The sequence below is a fragment of the Toxorhynchites rutilus genome, chromosome 2 (genome assembly GCF_029784135.1).
Source record: "Toxorhynchites rutilus septentrionalis strain SRP chromosome 2, ASM2978413v1, whole genome shotgun sequence".
Classification (NCBI taxonomy): domain Eukaryota; kingdom Metazoa; phylum Arthropoda; class Insecta; order Diptera; family Culicidae; genus Toxorhynchites; species Toxorhynchites rutilus.
Window position 1 is genome coordinate 88,311,219 of NC_073745.1, and position 12,535 is coordinate 88,323,753.

Sequence of the window (12,535 nt, forward strand, 5' to 3'; positions counted from 1 at the left end):
GGCTCGGTGGCGGCAGGAAGTTCTGTGTCATTTTTCATTCCCGTAACCTCCCTGCACACTTGAGCACGGGCATGATTTTCTATTCTCCAGATCCAGGTTGTTGAGTGGGCGGAGCTGCGCGTTTTAATTTTGCGCTAGCCAACGCCAAGAATGAACCTGTGTTTGTCCGTAATTGGACAGCGCCGAAACGCCCGCCGGAGCGAAACTGCGTTACAAATTAACATATTTCTGTACGTAATGAACCCCACAACCTCGTCCTGGCCGGGGGACGCGAACTAACTGATTAATCACCGACAAGTATTGGAGAGCGGGTTTAGAGCTCGGGGAAGAATTCCTCCCATAGCGTGTTTTATGGTCGAAGAGATTCCTCCCGCGTTTTTATGGACCATTGGGTCTGCTTCCCAGGAAGTTTCGGGTGAATGAGCGGCCCCAAATTTGTTCCCGATTTTTATTACCTGGACACAGTGTTATCGTTTAATGGTCGTATGGCGGAACAAAATGACAATCAAACGCTGGTTTGATGGGTTTCAGTCAATCGTCTATCGGAGCGGGTAATCAAATCGTTGAAATTCCATAAGTTACCCCGTTGCTGGGAAGCTGAAACAGTGTAACGAGTGATATAAATTGGTTTGAAATCCTTTTCGTTAGATATTTTTTAATTAGTTTTATTAACTTGGGGTCTTCCATGTTAATCATCCAATCGTTAAATCGTTTTAATCGGTTCAAAAGCCATTTGTTGTCAAGCTGAAATCACTATGGGGATTTTATGGGTTTTTTTATCGATCCTCAGCACTAAATAGTATCTAAACCCGTATTAAATCGTATGTTTGGAATGTTCCGCAGAAATGCGACCCCATCATATGTTTTTTTTTTGACGTAGAACTACGTCTTACATTAAGGGTACCAAATCAGGATACAGGTCACGTTTTTATGAAATAAAGTTAGGATTAATAACTATTTGTGCTGCGAACGGATTTCAATGATTTGCATTCCAGTCGAGTCGAAAATTCTCTAAGATTTGTTTGATATGCCATACATTATGTTTCCATGCTCCGTAAATGCTTACCTATCCGTGCTATCAACATCGGGCAAACAATGTCAGCCTTATTCTGTATTCCGACGGAATTCATAACTTTTGAACTATAACTTCATAACTTTTGAACTACTGGGCTTATTCAACATATTAAATTGAAGTCAATTAGCTAGCCTTCTTTGAAAAAAAATTTACATTTGACGACTTTCATGCCAACTCGTCTTAGGAGTTGGCAGTACCATCTCAGATAGTAGTGAAACGTTGTTGTTGTAAAGACATGGGACAAATATTCGAAAAACAATTAGACTACTTTTTGAGAAAGCCAATTTTTTGCTTAAATTTTTACAAAAATGTATAACTTAAAAATTATGATACCTACAAAATTCTTGTCGAAGGATGAAATGTAGGAAATCGTTTAAATTTTCACAACAAATTACCAAAAAAAAAGTTATTTTAAAAATTAAAATTCATTTTTCTTAAAAACGTATTTTTTTCAAAATTCCCAAAAATATATATATGAATAGCCTTTAAAATTTTCAACAAGTCGCCAATATATCGAAAGATGGGCACTTTCAAAGGGAAATAGTTTTTCTAACAACAACGTTTTCATGTTTTCTTTGAAAAAAAAACAACTTATTCTAATTTTGTTTAAAGTCAAGCTAGCGATATAGTGTATTCGACAAAGTTTTAGATCTTGTTAAAATATAAACTTATGTCGAGGACATCAACTTTCTATCTTTTATATTTTTTGGAATATTTGTCATTTTTGTATGAAGACTCCTGAAAAATAAATGTTTTGCTCGTAACATTTTTATGTGTAAATTCTCACGTTTGACATGTCAAGACATGTTTCTAAATAAAGAAAAGTTTGCAGGGCATGTAAAATGCGATAATTTATACATAAAAATGTTACGAATTAAACATTAATAGTATTTTTCCAAAGAGAAAAAATGAAAAAGTTGTTGTTCGAAAAACTTTTTCCATGTAAATGTGTCCATCGTCCGATGTATGGAAAACTTGTTGGAAATTTTAAGGGCTATTTATATATATTCCTTTCAGAATATTGAAAGCATTTTCGAGAAAAATGGATTTAAATTTTCAAAATATTTTTGTTGAAAAAATTTTTTTTGATAATTTTTAATGAAAACCAAAATAATTTTCTACACAACATTCTTTGATTAAAATTTTGTAGGTCTGATATTTTTTTGTAGTTTTTTTTTTAATTTTGAGTTTTTCCAACTTTTTTTTCGAAAAATCTTAATTTAAAAACTATAACATCTACAAAAAGATGGTCAGAGAATGAATTGTAGGAAATTACTTAGGTTTTCATTAAAAATTGTCAAATTCTGAAAAAATAGATATGAATAGCCCTTAGAATTTCCAACAAGTTTTCCATACATCGAACGATGGGCGTATTTACATGGAGAAAGTTTTTCGAACAACAACTTTCTTTGAAAAAATACTATTAATGTTTAATTTGTAACATTTTTATGTATAAATTATCGCAATTTACATGCTCTGCTAACTTTTCTCTATTTGGAAACATGCCAAGAAAATGTCAAACGTGAGAATTTAAGCACAAAAATGTTACGAGCAAAACATTATTTTTTCAGGAGTCTTCTTCCAAAATGACTTATATTCCAAAAACTATAAAAGATAGAAAGTTGACATCTTCGACAAAAATTCACATTTTAATAAGATCTAAAACTTTGTCGAATACACTATATCGCTATCTTGACTTTAAACAAAATTAGGATTAGTTGTATTGTTTTCAAAGAAAATATAAAAAAAAAAGTTGTTGTTAGAAAAACTTTTTCCGTGTAAAAGTACCCATCTGCCGATGTATGGACGACTTGTTGGAAATTTTAAGGGCTACTCATATAAATATTTTTGGGAATTTAAAAAAAATACTTTTTTGAGAGAAATGAATTTTAATTTTTAAAACAACTTTTCTTTCAGCAAAATTTTTTTCCAAAAAAATTTTGGTATTTTTTCGTAAAAAATTAAACAATTTACTATATTTCATATTTTGACATAAATTTTGTAAGTATAATAGTTTTTCTAAAAACTTAAGAAAAAAAATTTGGCTTTTTGCAAAAAGTTGTCTAATTCTTTTTCGAATATTTCAACTATGCAAAGTTGCTTAAATGACCCATGTCGTTACACCCACAACGTTTCACTGCTATCTGACATGGTGCTGCCAACAGCCAGTCGAGTTGGCATGAAATTCGTCATTTGCGAAAAAAGTTGTTGGTTAGGCTAGAGATTAATTTGGATTCTAGTTGCATAGATCTATTCTAGTTGCATAGGAATAAAGAACGAAAACTGAAAATATGTTTACTTTGAAAAACCTAAACTCAGAAATGACACGAAACATATCTCTGAATTTTTGATATGTTATAATTTCCAGAAAAATATAAAAACTATAGCGCCTTTGGTCCTGAGATCATGTAAACAACAAAAAAACAAATGCAATCAATAATTACGAAAATAAAATTCATTTTTTTTGCAAGTGTAGTTTTTTTCAAAAAAGACCAGCTAATTTGAAAAATGGTCAATCGAATCGAAATGGTCATCCTAACGAAAAAAAATTTTAAAAAAATGAGCCTCAATATCCTTCCGAAGATGTTTCCGAAGATTCTTCGGATGTTGTGAGTTAATATCCTTCCAGTCTCTCGATATTGCTGTGAAGTACGTCTTCTTGCTCGTTACACCAGTTTATCCACATTATTGTCAATTGGATTTAATTTTGGACATTGAGCAGGCCATTCCAGAATTTTTCATCCGCTTAGCCTTGAAAAATGTATTCGTTTTTTGGCAATATGTTTAAGGCCATTGTCCTGTTGGGAAAAGAAGTTTTTGCAGCGGAGACACGAAGATTTTCATTGATGGTGTCAATGTGGCCCAGGTAAAGCAGCCCAGACCATGATGCTTTACCGTAGGCTGTAGATGACGACCTTGTAACGCTTCACCCGATTTCTTCTCACTTGTCATTTTTGATTAAAGATCTCAAACTTCGATTCATTAGTCCACAAAACATGTTTCCAGAAAGATACCGCATTCTAGCCGTGTTTTTTGACATAGGACTATGTCTTTGATGTCTATACATAGGGGGGTCACTCTACGAAAAATGTAACAATTTATTAAGAGTTTTCAAACGCATATTACTCAAAATGGTTATTGCGACATATGTTATGTTATATATCATTAGACAGGAATTTTGCTTGAAACAAGAACAGTGAAAATAGTCAAAAAAGTTAACAATTTGACGATTTAATTGGGTATGTTTTCTTTTGATTGTACTATCTACTCACTTCCTCCCCGACGCAACGAGCAATATTTTTGCCTAAATTCGGGCGTTAGCTCATAATGTGAGTTGATGCGTAAAATGAATTATTCTCCATTTACCAATAATAGGCATTAATTTTATATTATATTGTATGTTGTCCAATCAATTTGTGCTTAATTCATGTTTTTATCGTGTAGGTCTCACTACTAACAATTTGTGTAATTGTGGTCCAGGATGTCATAATATCGAGTATGTTGTTTGGTTATGTAAAAATGCAATAAATGAATTTAAATGGCTGCTGATTTAGAAGATCGAAAGGGTATACCCATGTGAATCAGATTATGATAGCTTGAGTAGTCGCGATCTTACAGGGCTATAAAGTTATTACAAACAATGTTCCGGACAACGTGGTAACGTTATCTATAATATATTTTTGTAGTCATAGATTGTTTTGACTCAGGCTTATATTTATGTAGGTCTTAACTATTTAGACTTGTGTTTAAAAATGATACATGACTCTTTGTCTTTTTCTGCATGATTGAATGAACAGAAGAAAAGGGTAGTAATGGATTTAATGGTATTTGTGTGTACATTTTTGAACAGAATGCGGTACCGAATTCTACCACGTTATGTCATCTAACCCGTTTGAAGGATACAAGTACATACAGGAAACGGTTTTTTTCCAGGGCATCCATTTGATGTATCAAAAGAGAAAAAGATACAGATTTTGAACAATGAAAAACTCAATTTAAATGCAATTACTACACACAATCACAGTCCTATGTTAAGATCCCGTCCGAGCCCCTAGGCTTAGATCCAACCACCTTTTTATTTTTGAAACTGATGTACGGTAGTTTACGAGCGAACTATGAAAGCTCAAGGTTTTCCTTGATATATCGAATGGTTACCGAAGGATAACTCTTGATTTCTCGGATGATCATTGAATCAGTGCGACGGACTGTTTTACGCACACCTCCTCCATGCGTTCTGTCACCCACAGAACTTTTGGAACTTTGCCCAAATTTCCTGTACAGCACCACACAGCTAATACTATATTTTGCAGCAATTTTCTGTTGTGATAGATTGTCCTTACAGTCTTTTACCACCAAATTTCGGATGGGGATTGAAATTTGTTTACACAGCCATGATTTCTTTAAGTTCCAACACTCTTTTCAACGAGAAGCAACTGAAGCACAGCTTGAATCCTAAATAACGCGTAAACATAGTTTTAACATAAGGCAGCACCAATAACAAGGGGTGCGTGGTGTGAAATTTTCCAGTGGATTTATTCCATGTCCTGGTTTAATTACTAAATTTGCATAGAATTTCGATTCAAGTTGGAATTATTCATTGCTGTTCAATAACGGTTGATATAAACTTCCATTTGAGGGGTTACCTCAATTGTCATCCACATATTTCTAATCATTTAGCTATGAAAAAGTTTATAAATTAGGGTGGACTTTTTTGTTGCGGGTCGCTGTATGTCTATCAACTAATTTCTTACGAATCTCGGGGAGGAACTACCCACAGCATTCTTTCTTTCAAAATTATATTTTATATCGGCATGTGGTTGCCCAGCGCTCAATAAACTAACTCAAATTAATATTAGGTGTACCGGTAAGTTTCTTCGGCTCTACAACAGATGGTGTAACTTGATTATTATTTCAGTCAATCAAATTTCCAGACATTTGTTGGAAAGCTACTGTCATTGCGCGTCTTTTTCAGTATATGTCAAAAAGTTGAAGCGTAAACAACATAGTTTTTTTCCACTTCGGATATGTCGAATTACGTACCAACGAGAGTGATTTTGTGGGGAGTGTTATTTATCACTTCAATATGAAGAAAAAAGCCGCGGAAAGTCATCGCATTTGGGTGGAAGTTTATGGTGTCCATGCTCCAACTGAGCGAACGTGTCAGGCGAGGTTTGCACGGTTGAAAGTGGTAAGACGAAGAACATTCCGGACCGCCAAAAGAAGTTTGAAGATGAAGAATTAGAGGCATTACTCGATCAAGATCCGTCACAAACGCAACTATGAGTTGCTAAAATCGAATGAAACCATTACGGGGGACCTCTAACGGCTACAATACGAGCAAAGACACGATAAAGTTATTTTGCAGCACGACAATGCTCGGCCGCATGTCGCGAAACCGGACAAAACATACTTGGAAACAATTCCAGTTCTAGCCTTCGATCAGAGTGGACGTGTTTTCAAATTGCTCGAAGCACCCGCGAATAAATTCCGATATTTTGCAAACGATGCAGTTATATTGACCTAGTTTTCCGTCCAGTGTAACATATAAACGTAAATAAACCAATCAATATGAGTTGCGAAATTTGCTGTGATACAGGAATCAATGACAGTGTCAATTTGTGGAAATGTGGTGGCTGTCCGCGACGATTCCACGTCGCTTGCATCGGCATACATCGCAAGAAGAGCGTTGACATTACGTCATATGTTTTACCGTGCTGTAATAAGTGCCAGACTTACGTACCCGCCGAGTTGGACTTTCGTGAACAAATCCCTTAAAAAATCGGGAGGCGGCGTCCTTATTGCTATCAATTCATCAATAAATTCAGAACATATTTCAACAAGAGAATTTGACGAGTTTGAGCAAGTGTGGGTCAAAGCACGTATTGCGGGAGAGATACATATATTTGCATCTGTTTACTTCCCCCCTGATCGTGCTCAAATAAGTTGTTATGAGAAATTCTTCGAAGTTGCTGGAAATATTTTATCTTCCTTAGCACCAGAATCAAAAATCCATATACACGGAGATTTCAATCAAGGAAATTCGGATTTTATCACTGATTTTGACAATGAATTTATCTTGCTTCCAATTGTTGGTGATAATAAGACTTTTTGATAAAATAGCCGGTCTTGGGTTGAATCAAAAAAACAATGTTCATAATCGACAGAAATGCTTCTTGGATTTCTTGTTGACAAATATGACCGAAGACTTTTGTGTGACTGAAACATCAACTCCACTTTGGAAAAATGAAGCCTTCCACACAGCTATCGAATATTCTATATTTGTAGATAACACCCAACAACCATTTAATTATGAATTCGAGGAAGTCTCTGATTACACTAAAACAAATTACCAATCAATTGGGTGTAAGCTTAACTATATCAATTGGCAGGATTTATTTGGAAGTGTGGAAAACATTGAAGTAGCAGTGACGACTTTTTACTCGATGATCAATGAAATTATAGAGGAGGAGATACCAACAAGACGAAAAAGGAGAAATATAAACACAAAGTATCCGATTTGGTTCAATCGCGGCAATCTAAAAAATAAAAAAAGAAGGCACATCAAATTTATAAGAAATACAAATCTGACGCTAATCTCCAAAAATATCTGAACATTTGCGAACAGCTCAACTCAACTGTTAAAAGCGCTTTTGAAGATAATAACTTAAAAACAGAGTCAGACATAAAGTCTAACGCGAAAAGTTTCTTTAATTACATAAAAGCAAAATTTAAAAGCAATGGTTTTCCATCAAGCACGCACCGTGAGGATACCATGGGGAATGACCCAGAAAAAAATTGCAACCTCTTTGCTACATTTTTTCAAGAAGTTTATATTGAAACAGCTGAGGAGGACCGAGATCATGACTTCTTTGCATTTCTTCCAGAATTTCCATGTTATGTTGGAGTTAGAAAACGAACTAACATTGATATTCTTGACGCATTAAATAAGCATGATGTCTCGAAAGGGCCAGGTCCTGACGGAATTCCATCGGTTTTTATAAAAAAAAACTAGCTGACCCGGCAAACTTCGTCCCGCCCAAAATTTGTTTTTGTTATCAATACCTTCAAACATTCACGTTTTCTTACTATGAGCAAGTTCATGGGTCCAATCGCAGAACTGTTCATTGATTGATCTTCTAATCGACCCCGTTTAATTTTGTATGGCAGCTCCCCCTTAGAGAGGGGATGGAGTGTCTAACCACCGTAAAAACATTTATTGCACCCTAAAACCTCCGCATGCCAAATTTGGTTTCATTTGCTTGATTAATTCTCGAGTAATGCAGAAATTTGAGTTTTATTTGTATGGCAGCCCCCCCTAAGAGAGGGTGGTGGAGATTCTAACCACCATAAAAACATTTATTGCACTCCAAAACCTCTATATGCCTCCATATGCCATCGTTTCATTTGCTTGATAAATTCCCGAGTAATGTAGAAATTTGTGTTTAATTTACCCCCCCCCCTTAGAGAGGGGGGAGGGGTCTCAAACTATCACGAAAACCTTCTCCGGCCCCAAAAACCCCAACATATCAATTTTCGTGTTGATCGGTTCAGTAGTTTCCGAGTCCATAAGAATTTTTTTTTTTTTGTCTTTTTTGTTTGGTAAAAATTTATTTACATGGTTGATTCATTCTCGACTTCAAAACTAAATTTCAACTCATCTATATCAATCCTACCATTACTACTATCAATGAAGGTGATATATGTCAATAACAGTTTCATTATCAAAATTCGTTCATTTGTTTCAAACCCCTCCAACGACGGTCGAAGGAGATCCTCTAAATGGAGTGCGCGTTGTCTACCAGATACCACTAGCAGCTTTTGTTGTAGCACATTGAAAGCATCTCGTACTCTCCGACAGCCAAAAAATTTGTGCTGTATTGTTTCCACACTCGAAGAACAGTGTAAGCAAGTTTCATCGTCCGTTCTCCTCATAACGAACATCAGACGCCGGTGCGAGAATTTTTCGTTTACCCACATGTAAAGAAGACTACGTTGTGAAGGCAATAACTTCCGAACAGCAATATTCTTCCACACACGGGGCCAGTTAATTGCAGGATTTGCTATTTCCACTTTCGGTTTTGCTGTACGTTCTATGAAGAAACGATGGATGAGATTGGCGGAAGGCTGCTCTCGGATTTGGAAGGGGAAATTTGGATGATGATTTAGGATAAGCTTTAGGCAAGGAAGGTCTGAGGGGGGGACGGTTGTTTGGGAGAGGAAGGAATTGTAATAGGGAAGGGAGCTCATTTCGTGTAGGTGCCGATTGATTAACAGCGCCTTACACTTCATCGCTGGCAATTGAAGGTTGAGACCGCCATCCTCCTGTCTTCGCGCTAGCTGCTCCATTGGGATGGTTGCACACGCACCACGGAAAAGAAAGCGTCGCATAATGGTTGTCAGTTTTGCCACGTGTGCTGCCATTGGAGACAGATTTGCTGCCATGTACCATGTCCGTGATGAGATAAAAACGTTCAACAGTGTTACCTTCTGGTGTAGTGATAAGCTTCTTGAAGAGTGCAACCATACTAGACGCGAAAAATTGGTCACGAGTATGTCCCAATTTGTTTTCACCATACCTCGGACCGAGTTGGTGAAGATTATCCCAAGAATTTTGATGGAACCTCCCGTGCGAAGCCACGGTGCAGTGATTGGATCATTCACACATCCGACGTCAATTGCGGTGGTTTTATCTTCATTCAAGCGTGCCCCTGCTATTCTCTCAAAACGCTGGAACAAGCCTCGCATCGCATCAAGCTTTTCGGCACTCGATACAATGGCACTGATGTCATCTGCGTAAGCGATAATTAAATCTGCCCCACACACTTGCTCTAATTGCAGAAGAAGTGGGTGAAGATAGAGCACGAAGAGATGCATCGAGAGAGGGTCCCCTTGTCGGACAGAACGTTGGATTTGGATTGGAGCGGAGAGGTGCCCGTTGATGAGCAAGCGAGAGGAAGAGGCTGCTGCTACACGGGAAAGCAAATTCACCAGTTCTGGGTTGAAACCCAAATCTCGCATCGTAGTAAATAAAAAGCGATGATCCACACGATCGAAAGCATGATCGAGATCAAACGAGATCAGCTTGCCTTTTTGTCTGCCCGCCTTCAGCTGTGCAATTCTGTCCTTCAATGCTAATGTTGCTTGGAAAATGTTGTGCTCGCCGTTCGAGCATTTTTGTGAGCGAGTCAAAACACTATGAGCTCGAAGCACATTTTCAAGTCGCTGCTTCAAAACACGCGACAAAATTTTGTAGTCATAGTTGACTAGACTAATTGGGCGGTAGGAACGTGCGCTGTCCCCCGAATCTCGTTTCTTCACCAGCACGATCACCCCATCGACGAAATGGGATGGAAAATTTGACCTGATAGCGTCATTCATAACCAGGTTAAGCTCACGATGTATCACATCGAAAGTTCGCAGAAAAAACTCTTTTGGCAGTCCGTCGGGTCCTGGAGACTTTTTCGATGCGCTTGTGCGGATAGCAAAAAGTATTTCTGCCGTAGTGATTTCATACATACAAGCTTCGTTTGCATCATCCTGCTCGGGAATGATTCTCTCACACTGGAAAGGTCCCCATTCTCCCTCTTCTACATTGCCGGGCGCGTATAGATTACTGAAATACTCGACCATATGGTTCTGTATAGCAGCAGAATCATCGATGATTTCATCTCTCTCATTTCGCAGACGCTCGATGGTTGTTTTTCGTCGCACTCGCTCGCCCAGCTGATAAGTCGATAGCGGCTCACCAGCAACGAAGGTTTCGTTGATTCGCACGAACATTTCGGAGAACGCTCGCTGGTGTGTCAGCATCTTTGCTTTTATTCGATTGATGGTGGTGAGCATGGCAGGGTTGTTTTGGTAGCCATCGTACGCATTCCGTAGTAACTGAAAGAGACGATGTTGTTCACGATGGAAGTTATCGAATGCTGTTTTGGACTTCCATCGGAAAAAAGACTTTATTTTAGGCTTTGCGCACGATAGCCACCATTCCATCCACGACCGATAGTTTCGTCGTTGACGAGTCCAAAACTGCCACCGTATTTGGAACTCGTTAATATTTTCAGCGGTCAGTAGATGCGGACGGAGAGACCAAAATCCACGACCATGTGCTCTGTCGGGGAGAGGAAGGCAAATTCTCATGGTGACGGCCTTATGATCCGAAAAACAGCACACATGTACAGCTGTTGATCTCAGCTGTTCTCGGAGACCGTTGCTCACGTAGAAACGATCGAGCCTAGACGAAGAGTTGTGTGTGATGTAAGTATACTCGATCTCTCGTGAACGAAGTCGTTGCCACACATCATGCAGATGTAACTGCTGAACGGTGGCTAGAAGAGCGGGACTCGAGTTTTGCCCCGTCGCATCGCATTGACGAATCACGCAGTTGAAATCGCCACCTAAGACGACGTGGTCGGTCCGATGACGAAGGTAATAGGCAATGCTGTTGTTGAAGAACCGCTCTCTTTCAGCACGGAGAACGGAACCTGATGGGGCATACACATTACAGAGCGTTGTGTTGTGGACACGGAGGGCGAGTAATCTTCCGTCTAGACTCTTCTCTACATGTGAGAATTTGATGTGTTGTTTTAAAGCGATTGCCGTTCCTCTCCTTGAGTGGTCGACATTACAGACAACGTTGTAGCCAGGCAAGACTAACTGCTCGTTCTCTACCTCCTGCAAAAACACAATATCCAACTCCATTGTGCGAACAAACGTGCGAAGGGCGTTTAGCTTGGTTTGGTTGGTGATGGTATTTATATTGATCGTCCCGATGTTACAACTGACGTACTCCATTTTATTGGATTTCTTCGTCGGAGATTCTAGCTTGTACGTGTTCGGTGAAGATGACGTCTTCTCCGTAGTGACGCATTTTCTTGCCTGGTGGTTGTCTACGCGAGCGTCGGCTGCCATTCGAGCCTTGGGAAGCTTGTGAATTGTCTGTTTCGTTGCCATCGGGTCTACGATGCGACGTGGTGGCGTTCGGGAATGAGATGGGCGATAGCTGGATTACAGCTTGTGTTACGGATGGTATCGTTGTTGAAGGTGTAGCGGGGGGTGGCATCGTGTTATTTTGTTGTTGTACTGCGGTTTTTGTCCCACTCATTTCAGAGAAATTTGGCTTCAGACGCGTGTTGTCGTAGTGACCGACAGTGAGCGGACTCTTTGTCAAACGTTTTGATGAAGCTGACGATGGTTTACGAAGATTCGTTGGTTTGGTGTGTTGAGGTTTTGTCGGGTTGCCCTTCGTTACGCTAGCGTATGATTGGTCTGCTGCGAGCTTCTGCACCAGCAGTTTCTTGTTTTGTACACATGGAATGCCAATGTGTACAAACTCATGGCAGTGTAGGCACGTTTGCCGTTGCCCCTTATATTTCACCGCAGTCTCTTCTCCCTGGATTGTCACGAGAGAAGGAATGTTTTTCGTGATCACCATCCGAACAATACGAACCCCGGTTTTAA